At 37.6% G+C, this 17,540-nt stretch overlaps 1 long non-coding RNA gene across 7 annotated transcripts; it reads left to right on the forward strand.

Moving 5' to 3' along the window:
- The first annotated feature begins 223 nt into the window (after positions 1 to 223).
- On the forward strand, positions 224 to 15,178 carry LOC135419131 (uncharacterized). 7 transcript variants are annotated; one of them, XR_010432834.1, is made up of 4 exons: positions 224 to 344; positions 4,800 to 11,569; positions 12,337 to 12,432; positions 13,100 to 15,178. It is a non-coding gene; the product is annotated as an uncharacterized LOC135419131 (long non-coding RNA). The 7 variants fall into 7 exon arrangements; XR_010432833.1 differs by lacking the exon at positions 13,100 to 15,178 and adding an exon at positions 12,596 to 12,704; XR_010432835.1 differs by lacking the exon at positions 13,100 to 15,178 and having other exon boundaries at positions 4,800 to 6,168; positions 6,247 to 11,569; positions 12,337 to 12,638.
- Positions 15,179 to 17,540: the final 2,362 nt, after the last annotated feature.

A 17,540-nucleotide genomic window follows, 5' to 3' on the forward strand; every position in this document is an offset into this window, starting at 1 on the left:
GTATCTCTTTGAAGCAGAATTGGAGAATTTATCCCTTGTCCAAGTTGAATATATATTCTGCTGCACAACTTAAAACACCTCTTGTTCACCTTCTCCTAAGTCTTCCTGTTTCTCTGATTTTCACCATTTTTCCTGTAGCCTAAAATCTGTTTTCTATCTGTAAGTGGCTGCTATAGATCTTCTGCAATAACAGAGTGATCAAATGATGCATGGAAGGATTCATGAGAACCTATGGAGTGTGACCCTCTGGCAGACAACTCTGTCCAGCCCAAGATCATCTACATCTTCATCATTCCTTGACAGAAAACCGTTGAAACTGTTTGGATACTGAATGATGGCTACAGGTACTGTGTTCTAATCCCTTCCAGTTTCACATTTTCTCCTCATATGTAAGCTTGCTACAAGTCAAACTCTTCATTATGTGTCCTGTTGGTATTGTTACAGAAATTTTAAATCCCTGAAGACTGTTATGGTGCTTTGTTTCAGTCTTTCCTTATGGATCATGATTTGTAAATCTCCCATATGTTTCAAGAGTCCTGCAGACTCTTTCTTTGGTCCACTTTTCCAGTAAGTGTGGCATCCCAAGCTGGACAGAGTATTCCAGTTAAAACCTCAGCATTGAGTAAAGAGAGTATTATTTAGTGTGTGCAAAAAGGCCATTTATCAAACTTAGTGTCCTTCCTTTTTCATAATACATCATTGACTGCAGTTTGGAGAGCCTGCCACTCCCTATCATTCTCTGTGTAATTCCTGCCTACTCAGATTTTCTTATTTTATGCTTCTCCAGATGATTATTCTGAAGGGTGCTGTTTTATACTTCCTGTTGAAAGTCTGGTCTGTGACAGCTTAGGCAGCTGAATTGCAGCAGACAAGTTACTGGAGACCGAACAGAAGGAATGTGAGAAGGAACCATTGAAGATTTTGTACTAAAAGTATTAGGTGATTGTGAATGACTGCCTCTGGGAAATCAGCTTTACCTTCTGGCCAGAAATGTTTCTTCTTCTTAAAATTCAGTTTTATTTTTTCATTAGTCTGTGTGGGTACAGCCTCCTCTGGGAGGGACTGGCTGGAAATTTGTACCAGTGTTTGCTTTTGCATGCCCAAACACTTCTGTGGTTTGATGGAATACTGTCTTTCCTGCAAAAAATTCTAGAAAACAACTACATCATGCAGAAAACAGGAATGATCATAAATTAAGTCTGCCTGATGTCTCTAATACTATGACAAGGAATACAAGAAGGTAATTGTACAGTCTCTTAGTCTGTCCTGGTTTTGGTTGGGAGATTCCTATAAGACATTAAAATCTTGATTGTTTACTTACATGACAAAAGAGGAAAGAGGCCTTTTTTTAAACATACTGTTTAAACAAACACTTCCCACACAGTGAAACAAGACAGCTGAAGGTAATGTAAGTCTATTGCTATTTTTTTAATGTTTCAAAATTTTTGTGTCTAAGAATATTTTTCTTTTAATTTATTTTGAAGGGCATGCCTACAGTTAGTTAACAGCAAACTGTTCCCTCTTTCAGTTTATAGGAAGTTTATAGAAATTACACACTCTGTGGAGCTACTTTCTCTAACTTTCATTTGGGAGTGTTATCATCTTAACAGAGGAGTTGCACACTGTTTTAGAAATTCAACTGTTAGGCTATATATTGACTTAGAAAACATCTCAAAGCCACATGCACTTCATTTGGTGTTTTGGTCTGTGTACAGTTCCACAAAACCTCGTGTAGGTGTAGGTGACCACACAGAATCTGTGCCAGCCACGGGCTGATTGTAATGTGCATATTGCCTCTGACTTATACCAGTACAGTGCAAGGGTTAGGACAAGATAAAATCACTTGCTGCTGTTTTGATTTCCTGAGGGATTATCGTTTTTACACAAGAAATGAGGAGTGCAGTTCCTTTTGTGAGGACCATTCCTGTGCCAAAATTTGAAAATGTGTTCTTGTCAACTGTGATGCCATTCATAGCTTTTACATCCGAATCTTAAATTTGGATACAAAGATCTCTGTTGTAGAAGCCCCATCTTGTGGACAACCAATCAATGACTACTTCAGCACAACAGATTCAAAATACTTAGGAAATCTGAAGATATTTTGGTGGTCTTTGCAATAAACTGGAGAGTCTTCATATTTCTGGACAATATGGAAACTTCACTCACAAGTAGAAATCAGCATATGCTTTTTGAAGGCTATTTCCACAGGAACAAACCATGAATTACAGAGAGGTGAAAAATAGGGATGGAAACAAGGATATTGTCCCCAGAACTCAGTATGATTCAGCTAAAACACTAACAAGCCTGAATCCTGCCTTGAACTCAGAGAATTGTGTCCTATATTATTTGTGTAGCATAAATGAGTCTTTGGGTAGCAAAATCATATAAAGGCAGAAAGGCATTCTTTGAAAAAACTTGTGGAGAGAGAAGAAAATAGCAAAGCATGAATGAAAGCTGAATCTGGAAACCTTGGAAATATCCTTGAGGAGATAGTTTGTTCCAGCACAAAGTAATGGAAAAGGTCAAGCAGCTCCAGACTCAATGAGCCAACGTACTTGGTAGGCAGAGTGTTAGGGAAGTAAAAAGAGTGTGAAAACAAGCCTGTGTTAAAAGCTGTTTTCAAGTTTCAGTATGACATTAAACATCTTTTTGTCACTCTGAAGATACAGTTTTCTGTTTCTTCTATATGAAGAAAACAGGAACCTATATGATAGTTTTCCATTTAGTAATTAGGGCTGTAATGAAGTAGCCAGAAATTGTAGCGACATCTAGGGAAGAGTTGGGAGAAGTGCCTCCCTGCTGAAACACCTCCAGCTGAAAATGCAACCACTTCTTCTGTGAAGGCAATGTACCCAGAGAATGTTGGTTGGAGTGGCTTACTTGGAAGGGATGAGGAGAGTAAAAAGGATTAAGGTGTGTGAATAGGGTGCTGTACCAGCCCTTTGTTGGGAGGAGAACAGAGGTTGCTATTCCTACAAAAGGATGTCTGACTAAGCATGGAGGTCAAAAAAGAGACAAAAGTTTGTGATCTGGACATGACAAAGCCAGGAAATAATAGTCTGAATTTTATTACTTAAAATTATCTGTAGAAGTGAATGCACATCTGCCACGTTAGACTTCAAGTTTAAAATAACTGTTTACTTCATATTGAATCGAAATACTTAGATTTTCATCCTTCAATAGTCTGGAAATTTTATAAAGACAACTCTTTTTTAACATATATAGATCAAAAAAAGTCACTACTTAGTCACTGTTAGTCAGTGTTCCTAATAAATTAACAGATAAAATTATGAATGCATATTACCAACATATTATTAAAAATTTACAGAAACGTCTGTGGATGCTGAGGAGTTCCTGACTGACTGTTTTTGTTTCTCATAGCAATCCAAAGCCTCTTTTGGAATAGAATTCTACATTTTTGGTGAAGGACATCTTTGAGGAATTGTGTGAGCTAGGGCGAAACCTTTGAGAAAAATGCGTATTCCCAGCTTTTACCTCAGTCTGCTCCTTAGGGAAGAGAATATTAGAACTTCTGCAATATGGAGGACTAAAATTTTACCTCATAGCAAATTCTGCTGGGACCAGCATGCACAGTCAAAATCAAAATCTTTTTTAGTGTGTAGCCATGAAAGGAGTTTTGCGTCTCCTTTCCATGGAAGTTGTTTCTTCCTTGAGAGACAGGGAACAGCAGAGGGTAGTTCACCCCTCAAGGGAAGAGCATATGAAGTGGGAACAGCTACTTAGAATTCCCTGCACTTAAATAATGAAGCACAAACAATTCAACTATAGGAGTACAGACAGGTATTAGTATGGTGTGAAATCTAGAGGAGAAGCTGTAGCCTGGGAAAAGAAAATGAATATGTAAAGCTTGTAATAAAATGGTGTTGGAAAGCAAGGATTTATTCCAGTGAGGGAATAATGATTGCTCAGAATCCCTGCTCCACCAAGTGAGTTCCTTGTAGTACAGAGACAGGACAAGCTTTGGTATAAAGGACAAACAATTGCCTTATTCTGAGCAGAAAGCTCTAGAAAAAGCCAGTGTTGGTAAAAGCAGAAGTCTCTGGAGGATTATAAGACAAGGGCAAACATTCAGTGATACTTTTTATAGTGGATTGTATTAAAAATTATAGTCGTTTGTATATGCCTATATGAAGAGGAGACTGATCACATCATGAAGAGTAATCTGTTGTACAGCTAATATGTAGGATAAAATGTTCAGTTGCAGTGTATCATAAAGAGAGGAGTTAATTGCTGAAAGTTGCAGAGTAATATGAATCTCTTGTACTAATAGATTTTATCAAGAAAATACAGCAGGACTGGAAACTCCAAATTTAAGTGTACACCTGCAGTAATCCACTGTCAGAAGAATTGTGTAGGTGTATAAAATTGATTTGAAAGGGAATGAAGAGGTGTGACTTGTGAATTGCTACTTTTTAAAGATAAAAAATTAGTGCACAAGTAGGTCATATTAAAAAAAGAAAGTAACTTTTAATCCTTATCTCCTTGTTATGCACATTTTCAAGGTGTTTTCTTTTGTTGCCTCTAGCCTTTCTGCTATTTTAAATATTCTCATATTAAATTTTTATCGATATAAAAATGTTAAAAGATATAGTAATAATACTGATATATCAAGTGATTTAGCATTAAAAAAGATGAATTTTCAGTGGCCTTTTGAAAACAAGGCTTGATGTGTTATGTAATTACAAAATATATGCAGTTGAACCTTGAGCACTTGTGTTTGTAATGTATGAAAGTGTTCTTTTAAAGCTGTGTCTGCTTTGTGTCCCTTCCTCTTCCAGCCCAGTCCCTTCCTCTGGAGCTGTGGTGGTGCCACATTGCTGTAATCCCATTGCACTGGTCACCAGCATAGGATCCACTTCCCCAGGGATGGATCCCTGTCCTTGAGCCTTAACAGATCAGTGAGGTAAGGAGAAGGAAAGGCCTCTGCCATCATCAAAGACAACTCCAGACTCTTCCGAGTCTTGTCCAAAAGCTTCAGTAATTTACAGTTCCTTATGGTGAGACACTTCTTCTGGTATTAACGTCATGAGCATTTTAAAATGTTATCAGACAGTAATTACTATCACAACTTTTAATTCTGTGTTTCTGTTTCAAATTTTCCTCAGTTCTATCAGAACCAAAAGTTAATGCCCGTTGGCTAATTTCCAGTGCATGCTTCCACAGAACAACTGCTGCCTTTAACTGGTGGAGAGATCAAGGCTTGAACTGACAAAAGACATCTGTATTTTGGAAAACAAATTAATGTTTATGTTTTAATTTATAAGTTCCTGGCTCTTTTATGGTTCCTGTTTTTCAAGTAATGTCTCTTTGGATCCCTAGCTGATGGAGAGTCAAAATGGAAAAGGCCCATGAGAGAATTATCACAATAGAACATCTGGTCTGCATTGGAAAAAGCTGAGAAAGATATTCAACATCTCTGAGACCAAGAGGCAGCTATGAGGCAGTTTGGAAAGTCAGTCTATGAAAAATCGTGCAGGTTGTGGCCACCTGGGCCAATCTAGTGTTGTTTTGGGAAGAGCTACTCTGCTTCCTTGCATCTGAATTTTAATGTCACTTCAGCACGGATATGTGAGAACTGGGAGTGGTATGAAAGGTGTTTGCTTTTCATAATGTTAATCTGAGTCCCAGCATTGTCCTAATTATATTGTGGGTTTTTGCCAGTCTCCTAAGTTTTCTTTTGAGCATGTAGGCTGGAGTCAAAAGGCTTTCCCAGGGTTTTGGCATAGCTTTATAGGAAAATGGATGGAAATTACTTTGTATATTTTTGGAAGAATATTTTGCATCCTGCTTTAAACTGTTCCAGAAGGTGAAAGGACGTTAGCTAGACTGTGTATTGGCTCGTGTACTGGTATGTCACTAATGGCAAGGAGTTTTGCTTCACCTAATTGTTCCTGTTTTCTGCAGCCACAGACTATGAGAAATGCAAAGAAATAATGAGCCAACCAGGGCAATAAAGGCACTACTGGATTCAGAGGGAACAAACTCCTTCCACCACATGAAACTTTCGTCTTTTAAGTCATCATAGCTCATGCAGAACAGAAACAATTTGACATGTATAACAAGAAACACTGCAATTGTTTGCCAAACAAAGACTTATACTGCAGATGGAAGAACTGATGAAAATTGTTTATAGATGGGGAACTAAATGTAGATTTTTCAAGAACAAGGTTGCTCTCTTCCGTGCCAAGACAAACAACAAATCTAATAGAAGTCTCATTTCTTTAGGCTGCCTGAGGACCCACTGGAAAATCTATGGACTTTTCTCCACAGAAAATTTGTGTATCGTCAATATGTAAGTGGATTGTCCACAGTTACACTGTGGCAGCTGCAGAGGAAGTGGAAGGTTCTCAGGAATACATTAGGGAGAACTGGATTTTTGGCTTCTGATATAGTGTGGAGCGCCTTTGGAAACTGTGGAAGTTTATGAGCTGGATGTTACTGCTACAAAAGGTTATCTATGAGTTAAACATAATAGTAATTAATCTGCTATCTTTAGATCCTAACACTAACAACATGATGAAATTGAGAATTCCTATTCTGTAGAATTGCAGTTTTCCAGGATGCCTTCATTCCTACGAAGATGCCCTGATCTGCACTTAGTTTTCAGTGTTACCTTTAGCAATCTGTGCACAGATGTTTTTACAAGGCACTATGTAGTCATCCCAAACAACTGGTTTTAATGGGCCAGTTATTTAGGAAAAGCATGTAATGAGAACATAAATACAATCCCTGATACTGACATAAAAGCATGTATTAGCAGAGTAATATAGTTTGTATTGCCCTGATAGATAGCAGACCCTGGAAATATAAAACTTGTCATGTCCTTAAAATTCTGTTATATCTGTAAACATATATGTCTTGGAAAAGAGGGCCCACAGCATCCGAGACTGCTTTAGGAAAAGTACTGCCAGGAGATCAAAGGAGGTGATTATTCTCCTTTACTCAGCACTGGTGAGACCTCAGTGGAAGTGCTGTGCCCAGCTCTGGGCTCCCCACAAGAGGAAGGACATGGACATACTGGAGTGAGGGCAGGAAAGGGCCATGAAGATGATTAAGAGGAGCACCTGTCATGTGGCTGCCTTAAGGGGTTTTGAAGTTGATGTCCTTGAAGATACTCAAAACCCAACTGGGCGAGCTCCTGAGCAGCCTGCTCTGGGTGATTCTGCTTTGTGTTGGACTGGTTTGGACTGGATGATCTCCAGAGGTGCTTCCAGACTGTGAATATTTGAAGCAGTTTGGTTATGTCTTGTCAGCATTTTAGCTGGAACTCAATTATTTAGGAATCCTAAAGAGAGCAAAGGCTGTGACCCTAGAAATCCATCCAGATGGCTGAGGCCCAGAAAAGGCATAATGAGAGCTGCTAAGTATTTTGAATGTCTCATCAGAGTGATATTTCACTTAAAAATACAAATATAGACATGACTTGGGTCTTAATGACACTGAATACCCATAATGTTCTCTCACTTCAGCTGGACTGCAGATGGTAACAACCTCTCTCTATCTGAGCACGCATATTTTAGTTTAATCTTGCTCTGTAAAATCTTATCACATACTTTACTCTAGAAATTAATATTTGGAGCTTTATGGTGCAGAATTTATTTGTTGATTTGTTCCACAATTTCTTTCCTTACTAGTACTGATATTAATAAATTAAAATGTATTTTGACATATTCAGTAATAAGCTCATACTATGTCTCAAGGAGTTGAGAATATCATAATTTGAGCAAGGTAAAATCAAAATATGTATTGCATTGCATATTCTATGGCACTTAGTTTGTAACTATTCTTACAGCACCTTCAGAATAAGAACAAAGATTAAATTCAAAAAAGACTTTAATAGTTTTAAAACAACAAGATTTATGTGGAAAGGCAAAGATAATGTAAGAAGATTCACCTGTGGTTTTTCATCATGAAAATGCCAACAAACTAACTTGCAGTTTTGAGAATTCCCAGATCCTCCTCCTTTTGAAAACTCTTTGTCTTTCATGTTGCCTCTAAGAATAAAAAGGAAAGCACACTGGAAAACAAGAAAATGAGAAATGTTGCACAAGGAATTGGGAGATAAATAGATTATAAAGCATTTGATTTGATTTTGGGGTTGCACTTCAGCAAGTGAAACAGTAAGTAAATAACCTGTTTCTTTATCAATACATGGAGTCACATTGAGACTGACAGACCAAGACATAAATGTATAAATAGCACCTCTGATAATTATTAGATGTCAAATTTTGCTACGGATGAGCCCATCCCAAAACCACAAAATTAAGACTTCAGACAAAAATAACACATGAAGGTCAAATACACTTAGTCATAAGTTGCTGTCTTCTGCCACCACTTTTCCCTGACTTAATGCTTTTACAGCATATCTCCTCTGATTCAGGCTCCTCTATAGTCTCTGCGTGGGACTGGGGGTTTGGTGGGGACAGTATTACTTTAAATTGACACCTCTAGCAGCAGTTCCTACTTGTACTGTTTTCCTTTTATAAATGTATAACCTATTTCATCTATCAAAGCCTGACTTAGCTCCAAGTCACCCATTTCTCAGGGAAATTAAATCTAATGTCTAATAAGCATAGAAGCTTATGCAACTTTCATTCCCCGAAAAAAAAGTATTAAATAACATAATAATATTACCTTGTCTTTTGATAGCTAGAGACTTGTGCACTTTGTTTTTCTGTAGACCAGATTGGTTCTGCATTTGGGCTTGAGGAGGCCAGGTTTATCCATCCCTTTTTGCAGACTTTCTGAATGTCACCTCAAAATTCTCCTCTTGTTAAAGGACCCCCTGAAACTTTCATGTGTAAGGTTTGATCCCTTTCTCCACTTCTCCCTGTGGTAGGAGCCCCCTCTGTTCCCCCACACAAGGGCTGTGTACCCCGTGGTCTTACCCTGGGGGTTCTGGCTGCTTTTTCACTCATTCTCTCCCTCACAAGATTTTCTCCAGCCTGACCAAATTTCTGCCTGTTCCATCCCATCTTCTATTAATACCCACCACGGTTCTGTGTCAGTGGGTGCAACATTTGAAAATGCAGAAATCTGCCTCTAAACCATGTAGATTAGCAACATAATTTCAGGGGTTTGCCTCCTGCATGTGTCAGTTCAATAAGTGGGTTTATAGGGAATAATTTTTAACTGTTGCAGCCCTCCAAAACCGCTTCTCTCACTTCTGTAATACATAAAGTGACATAAGGTCACTGATGCTGGGGAAATTGGTTTCCTGGTTGATATGCTAATTCAGCAAGAAATCAGTTCTTGCAGAAACCCAAAGAAAATTATTTTAATATAGTGCCATGCTACTCTGTTGACTTTTAGGAAAGAGATAATTAAAATATTCAAGGGAGTTCCAAGTCTCTGGAGAAAATACCATTATGGTGATATAAAGCTATTTTTGCCTCACAGCTTATTAGCTTCTTTCCTAAAAGCAAATCAGTTGAATGTGATGGGCACAAAAATAACATTTACATGTGCTCAAAAAAATAAGAAATAAGATACTTTTATAAACTGAGTTCAATATAAGAATAGACTCGGTTCAGTCTCTTCTGTGTCACTCACCCTGTGTTTACAGTAACTGCTCCTGCAATTTTCTGGATGAAAACTTCCATCCAGATACATCTAAGGCCATTAATAAGTCTGCACGATGCATCTGATTGCAATGGGGAATAGAATTACACTGATGATGTCTAAGGAGAAAGAGAATCTCTGCACTCAGTGTGAATAAGGAGTAGCCAATGCCTTGTTTTTTCAGAAATAAATAATTAAATTAAATTGAAAACAACAGCCAATCTATAAGAATAATCACTAAGAGTTTGAAAGCCCTGTATTTTTTCCTAACAGTGCACTTATAGTAGGCTATTACTGAGTACAAAAAGTAAAATAACTGTAATATTTACTGTATGAATATCCCAAGGGAAAAAAACTTAGTAGCATAAGTTGTTTCATCTTTTTAGAGGTACAGCAGATAGAGTGTTCATAACAGGAACACCCTGTTACCTCAACTGTGAAAGGTTCTGGGAATCTAATGACCAACAGACTGGAATTTAAATTTATTTTTGTTTGGTTTGTATTTCAGTGAGCATTTGAAAGACCCACCAGTTTATCTTTGTCAGAGATTATTTTTCTTTTGGCTTAGCTTAGACACCAATCTCACTGTTGAGTTTACATTTATGGAGCAGGACCTGGGGTTTTCTCCATGTGTTCAGCATTATGATTCTGACTTTGCAGATCTCGTTGCTTGGGATAGTTGCAAAAGTCATGTCTGCTTATACAGCAACAACAGAACTGGGGTTCAGATGCTGCTGATTAGTCAATTGAGAAGGAACAAAATTAGTTTTGAAGGCTGCCACTTTTCTTGGCTGGTGTGCAGAAGAGTTGGTAAAAGCTGCAAAGACAACTGAGTACCCTGATGACAGTATTTATTATACATTTTATTTCATAAGTGGATTTTTAGAAATAATTTATTTTGTTATTTTGCTCTGCTTTAGCAAATCATGTGTGACTGTACTTGTTTTTCCACAATGCCTGTTTTAGTTGTTTTCGTTGCCATTTGTTCTCACTCCGTGTAGTACCGTCCACAAGGTGGTGCCACAGCTAAGAAGTTAGCAATAAATAAGACAAATATAATTTGCTAATTCTACCTGCTTTTTGCAACTAACTAAAGTATCTGCACCTTTAAAGAATTAATAATTTTTTTCATAAGCATAGTATCACAGGTTTGCAAGTTTTTGTTTTAAACCCCTTGTGTGTCTGCCTGCTGAGTGGGAGCAGCACCCACAGACCTGTGTCCATCCCAGATCATGTACAAAAATGAAAAGACAGCTCAGGGTTAAGCAGACAGACTGATGAAGAGCTGTGTGTGTTCAGGCAGGGTTATCCATGCTGTGCCCCATGGATGTGCCCTATACATATGTAGATCACTTCAGCAATACCCCAGGAGTCAGCCCAAATCCTGACAAGCAGAATAGTTCGTCTGCAACTTCAGCTTCCATGCACTTACCCTGGTGTGGCTGTGGCACATCAAACCCTAATTTTCCAAGTTTTTCTACAGCAAGGGATAGCCAAACTCCCTGTCTTATGATAATGTACAGTTGACTTAATTCCAAAGGGGTATGAAGTGCTTACAGAGGGCCCTGCTATGAGAGCAGCTGGGTTAATGTATACAGGTAAATTCAGTAGTATTTTTCCTTCAATCATAGTTAAAAAGGCAGCCATCCCAAACTGTGTTCAGCACAAGTGATCAAGTTTATGAGCATCTTTCAATACAAGATCAGACTAGAAAAAGTAAAAGGCAATAACAGGGAACATAAGATGTGAAATGTACCACCCAATACAGAAAAGGCAATAAAACTTACAGGAAAAATTTGTTTGAATGGGTCTGAATGACTGCACTGTTTTATAGCAGGCCTGTATGTCCCTGAAGAGCTGAAGTGCAGAAGGCCTTGGTCATTTCTCCCTGAATGTGTGTGTTAGTTCTTCAGCTACCCTTGGCCACAAGGCCGTGGTTGCTTCTTGCACACCTGCCCTGCTCCCCTCAGTGACCTCTGCAATACAGGTATGCATGTTAATACAAGATATACCCTCTGTGAGCTTCTCCAATGGATAAATTAAGTTGTTTATTCATCACATTATTTTGTACCAAAAGCAGGAAGAAAAAGGGATAATTTAAAATACCTTTCAGACAAACACTGCACCGATTGTTTCTTCCAGCTAGAATCTCTCTTTGGCATGGTAGACCTGTATCAGAACAAGAAGAATAACAGTGTTTGCATAATATGTTTCTGCATATTGCTATATTATTATTTTAAAACATACTGAAATTCTGGTGGGTTGTAAGAGACTCAGTAGAAATTACATATACTCAGGAAAGATGGTTTGTCCCCCAGTTATAATGCAGAATGAGAGTTAGAGTCCAGTTCTTATTTAGTCCAGTTCTAAAAGTTGTCAAATAACACAACTGACACTTCTTTTTTTTTTTTTTTTTTTTTAAGGATCAGATCTATAAATTTTATCTTAAAGTGCTTTACAGTATTTTAAAACTTTGTATTGCTTTTAACATCTGTTTGGAAAAGTCAGAATTAGAGAACTAACTAAAAATAAAAAGTCACTGAACAGGTCAACTAGATTTAATTTCTGAGTCTATCCAGTTAGTTTGGACTAACTGAATCACAACCGAGACATTGTCAGAGTATTCCTGTAAGATTGTTCTGAATGTATGGCTGCAGTGTGTCTTGCAATGAAAATGACATATTTCTGGTTTAGTTTGGACTTCATTTTTAGTTTGACTTTGTAAAATTGATTTCAAAAATATTTATTTTTCAGATATTTTACATAGAGAAGAAATTATGCTCTATTCTGAAGGGAATGACAGAGCATCTGAGATCATACATTTAAGTCTCTGCTTTATGTAAACCTCAGGTATGCATTATTTTAGTAACTTAACAACTGAATTGAGATCCAAAACACTTTCCCTTGCAATATTTATAATGATTTTTGCACCCTTCCTGGAAATCCCGTAAATATTTTTAAAATATCAAAACCTGTTTTTCCTCTAAATCTGGTTTTCTGGTTTCCCATTTAGGCAATCATGAACAAAACATGCTTCAGCTCAGTGTCTATACCTAGATCTTACTGGAAGGAGGTAACTTCCAGTATTCTAAGTTCGGAGTCAGCCTGAGCAGGGCTCCGAAATCATCCTGCAGATGCACAGCGTTAACCGGAAACAATTCAGAGTGGCAGTGGTATCCTGCAGGATGTGTGCGACGCCTTCAGCTGTGTGTTGATTTACACAGGGCCACATTATAGATTATACATTCTGGTAATTGTGGTATTGTTATTGCTGGGCTATATCTAAGCACAGGAAACACATATAAGCACATTTGAAGTGATAACATCCACTCCTGTTTAAAGGGCAATATTTTATTCTCATCCATAATACAGCATTTGCAGTAATACAGACAATTTCCTAACAAGTACATAGGAGACTTTCAGGAGAAAAAACCTGATTCATTGTGGGAGGCCCATAACCAGCATTTACAAGGAAATCCACATCAACTTTTATTCACTTTAATTTTATTTTTTTCAGTACGGACATTATTCTGAGATCAAGAAGGAGACAATACATTGCCATCTGAAAGCACAAGAAAGATCAAAATAAGTTTTCAATGTGTCACCGAAACCACAGTGCTAGGTTTCTGTTAAGGAGAATGAGTAATACCATTCTAGCTGTGAAGAATGCTGTGAGTGGGTAATAATTCCATCTAACTGATAGGGCAGATTTTCTGCAAGAAAATAAATTATCCCAACTAAAATATTGCCCTATTTCTTCAGCTCACTGAGAAAGGCCACTCACCATACCCATTTAGCTGCTTGTCTAACATTAGGATATCCTCCATCCAACATTCCCAACCCAATCTTGCAATTCAGGAACAGACTGGCTCCAACCCTGGCCTGGACCACAGCTAAATCTATATCCATGCTTGTAATACTGTTGCAGATCAATAATTCAATGCTATACTGTATAAATTGGTTTGTTGAAATGATAGTTATGAATGAAGTTCTAAAAAGACACTGCAACATATAATAAAGGACTGACCTACTGACAGTTCTAATGGGGATGTGATTAACATATACATAAAATAGCCCAAAGCCCAATGACTTGCTTCATGATTTCATGAAAAACTTTTTATTGTTTTCTATCTATATTATTTAACATTAAGAATACATTTGTCTTTATAAATTTATAAATGCTACTGATCTGATATTTTTGTGCTGGCAGTCTTAACACTGAACAAAAGTATAGTTTTGTCAGACCTCATATGCACAAAAATTTTAAATAATAATGTTGCTGATGCCTCATAATATGCCTTTGCATTATGGCAGTCTCATTATAATATTCTTTTGGAAATGTAACCTGCTTAGGTAAGCTTTGATTTACAAGATAATATTAAGACATGTTTAATTTTAAGTATGATCTTTACTATTTTCCTGAACAGGAATATCTGTCCTTAGTTTAAACTTCTAATATCCTGTTTAACAAGGAAACAGCTTCAATCGTACTAAAAGTGCTTAATGTTAAGAAAGTTTTCACATTTGGTTGCTGGGATTAGGGCTTTAAAAACAAAGGTCAGGTGAAGATGCCTTCTTGGAATACACTAGGATATAAGCCTCTATTTTTGTTTGTAGTTCATAAATCTACATATTACATAAACCAGTAATAACTTTAATATAATTATATTTGTATTTGTGTGAGTGACTGGAGTTGAACAGCACACCTACATGGCTGCAGCATATGTGAATCTTCCTGCAGTACATTCTGGTGTTGGCTTTCATTAGACAGTAAGAAATGTTGCCTGCAAAAATATCTCACAGCTTCAAAAGGAGACTAATGTCTGTCTTTTTCACATGGGAAATGTATTTCATCATCCCTCACGTGACATCGAAATCAGGTCTGTGGAAATGAAAATACCAGGCTCTGCACACCATAGGATTTGTAATTAGCTTGAGATATCCCAGAGAAAATTCTGTAAGTTACTTTAGTCTCTTTATTTTGTCTTGTCTCAGATCTGTCTGATTTTGTTTGAGTTTATGAGTAATTTTTGGTGGAAATGTCTGTGTTGCAATTGAAATGCTCTAACAAGTCCTCATCACTAAAATGCACTGAGTTCTTTTACTTCTGAGGAGCCATGTGGAGTCCTGGAGTCCTTGTGGCTGTTGGGGAACTCAGGAGCTTCCTGGTCTCACTTCAGCCATATGACAGAACCCCAAAAACACCTGGGATGTCTTTAGGTCTTAAATATTTAATTTAAATGTCTAAAAGGTAAGAGTTTCTTAAGCATCATAAGACATGAGAGTTAACAGATCAGCCTGAGCCATGCCTCTTGCATTTACTTTTTCAATAAAGTTGTCAGGATGCTGCCCAGCCAGGCTGCCAGATGTGCTCTCCATGTTTGGGTAAGTAATCACTTGGTCCTGGGATCTTCTGCACAAGCTATGCCTGAACCCACTGCAGTTATTTTAGGTGACACACTAAAGTGGTCAGCATAAACTGAGAAGACTTTGTCCAGCACTTTGTCAGCATGCCAGAAGAAATTCCTTGGGATTCAGAGTCTAAGATTTCATTTCAGTTAATTGTCAGGATGATGAATATTATTTATTCCACACTAAGGCTGTCATGGTTTGAGATAGCCCCAAAATCCAATTCCCTAGTTCCATCCCCCCAAAACACAGATAGATAGCGTCAATGCAGGCAAAATTATAGTTCTCCCTGCATAGAAGCCCATCTAGATATAATCCAGTTTGCTCCCCTGTCTCTAAATTTGTAGGACAACAGGAATGGAGACTGCAGCTGGCCTGGGATTCCCCTGCACGTGAACCTGATCTAATTAGGCAAGTCTATTTTTTCACAAAATAAAACTATTATAGACAACAATATGGTGAACTGAAAACTCCTCAAAGCTGTTAAATTCTGTCTAGTTTCGAAAAGGAGCTGTATCAGGCCAATGCTCAGTGAGGCAATGGAGCCCAGTGGGCAGAGTGCTGGACAGGGATTGAGAAATCTGGGTTCTTTTCCAAAATCTCCTGACTTTTAAATGACCTTGAGCTGTCACTTCTCTGTGCTTTGGATTCACTGCCTGTATGAGGAGGATAATAATGCTCATAATGGTTTCAGAGTTGCTGAAGGAAAGATCTGCATGAACACAACACTTGGTGCACTACCCTGAGCTAGATGCAGCTGTGGTTAGAGGTGGCCAGGATTTGGTCAATGCCTCGTGTATTCCAGAAAATCTGGGAAACTTTGGTTGTTACACAGCTTGCTTTCAGTTATCTGTCAAAACACATTTTCATGTTAAAGGTCTTTCATATCTTTCAGGTCATTACAAAATATCTCCAGAAAATTTCATATTATTTACTTACGCATTAATACAGTTCATGCTTCTGTTACTGGGAACTGCAGAGTGCCTCTCAGGATCATACAAATGATAACATAGATAATGTGGGTTTGACCTAAAAAAGAGAAGTGTTTTGCAATGTTATATTTAACATATCTGGGGGAAAAAAAATTATCAATTAGTTTATGTTGTAAGGTAATTGAATTGGGTTTTTAGTTTGAAACATTCTCTTTGAAACTAAAAAAAATTGTGTTTTTTTTTAATTATCATTTTAAATCAATGTCTTGATTTCACACGTTTTGTATTAATATACAACTACAAGCTCTGTGCACAAAAAAAGAACAGTCTACTTTCAAAACTGCTGAATGCTTTGACCTCAAGGGCATAGAAACTGTTGACTCATTGTTTTTACTGCATATAATATTAGTCCTTTGTCACATCCAGGGAATGACATCATCTTCTTCATTGTTAGCAGCAGGTTTGAATAACAGAAAAAGTGCAGCATTAGTTGTCTGCTGTGTTTGTTCTTAATAAATGAATGGATATCTGGTACCAAGACTCTGATTAGGATTTTTGAGTAACATTTAGAACAAGCTTGTGCCCAAACCCTGCAAAGAGCTTTGCTTCTGGCCACCATCTGCAGGGCAGTCGAGCTGGCAGGAGCCCGGAGCCTGCAGAGGGAACGTAGCTGATGGTTCTGGCTTCTTGAAAGTGGTAAGAGGAGTCAGGAAAGGAAGAGATTAAGCACAGAATGAAACAGATCTGTTCTTCAAGGTCATTTTAGTAAAAGGAGTCCCTGCACTTCTGTGAATCATACTTCTGTGAAATCTAAAATCATGAAAAGTAATTATCGGAAAATAAGTCATCGCTAGGACATGCAAACAAAATGGGAACTAATTATCTTGAAAATGCACCAGAACAAGTATTTAATCTATTCCAAATTTGTGTTCATGTTTATTAGTCTTCTCCTCCCTATAACTAAAATGTCTATGTCTTAATCTCAAAGAGTAATTCCCTATCAGAAGTATTTGGTTACTCCTGCCTGCTTCATGGAAGAAGGATACATCATTATGATTACTAACCAGGCTGATGGAGGTCTTCTTTAAGGTCATACACCACCTTCTATAAGGTTCTTCAGAATTTTTTCATGGCAGAGAAAATTTTAAGTGTTGCTTCCTGAACAATAAACATTTCTAGTGGAAAAGAATTTACTCAGGGAGAGAGTCCTCGAGAGTCTGATCAAATGTCAAATTATATCTAATCCATTACCAATTGCCTTTATGTTTTCCCAGAAAAATGTGATGTCTTTAACTATAAAATTATACCTTTGTGGTTCCAAAAATATTTGTCCTGAAGATAAGTTCCTGTGTTGAGAGAATGAATCAAACTGGACTTTGAAAAGCTAAAATCCATACAGCTGTGAGAGAAGCACTGAGGCAGCAGTCTGAGAAAGCTGGAGGTCATGGGTTAAGGATCCAGGATTGCTGGATCACAGAGGTCCACATACCAACAGTAGATGCAGACAAGGGCTACACACAAGGAAATATTTTCTAGAATGCCAGAACTAAAAAAGAATAAACAAGCCATGCTGTAAAAGATCAAAATCAGACCTTGTTGACTTGGAAGCAAGAGGTC

The sequence above is a fragment of the Pseudopipra pipra genome, chromosome 9, assembly GCF_036250125.1.
Source record: "Pseudopipra pipra isolate bDixPip1 chromosome 9, bDixPip1.hap1, whole genome shotgun sequence".
Lineage (NCBI taxonomy): Eukaryota > Metazoa > Chordata > Aves > Passeriformes > Pipridae > Pseudopipra > Pseudopipra pipra.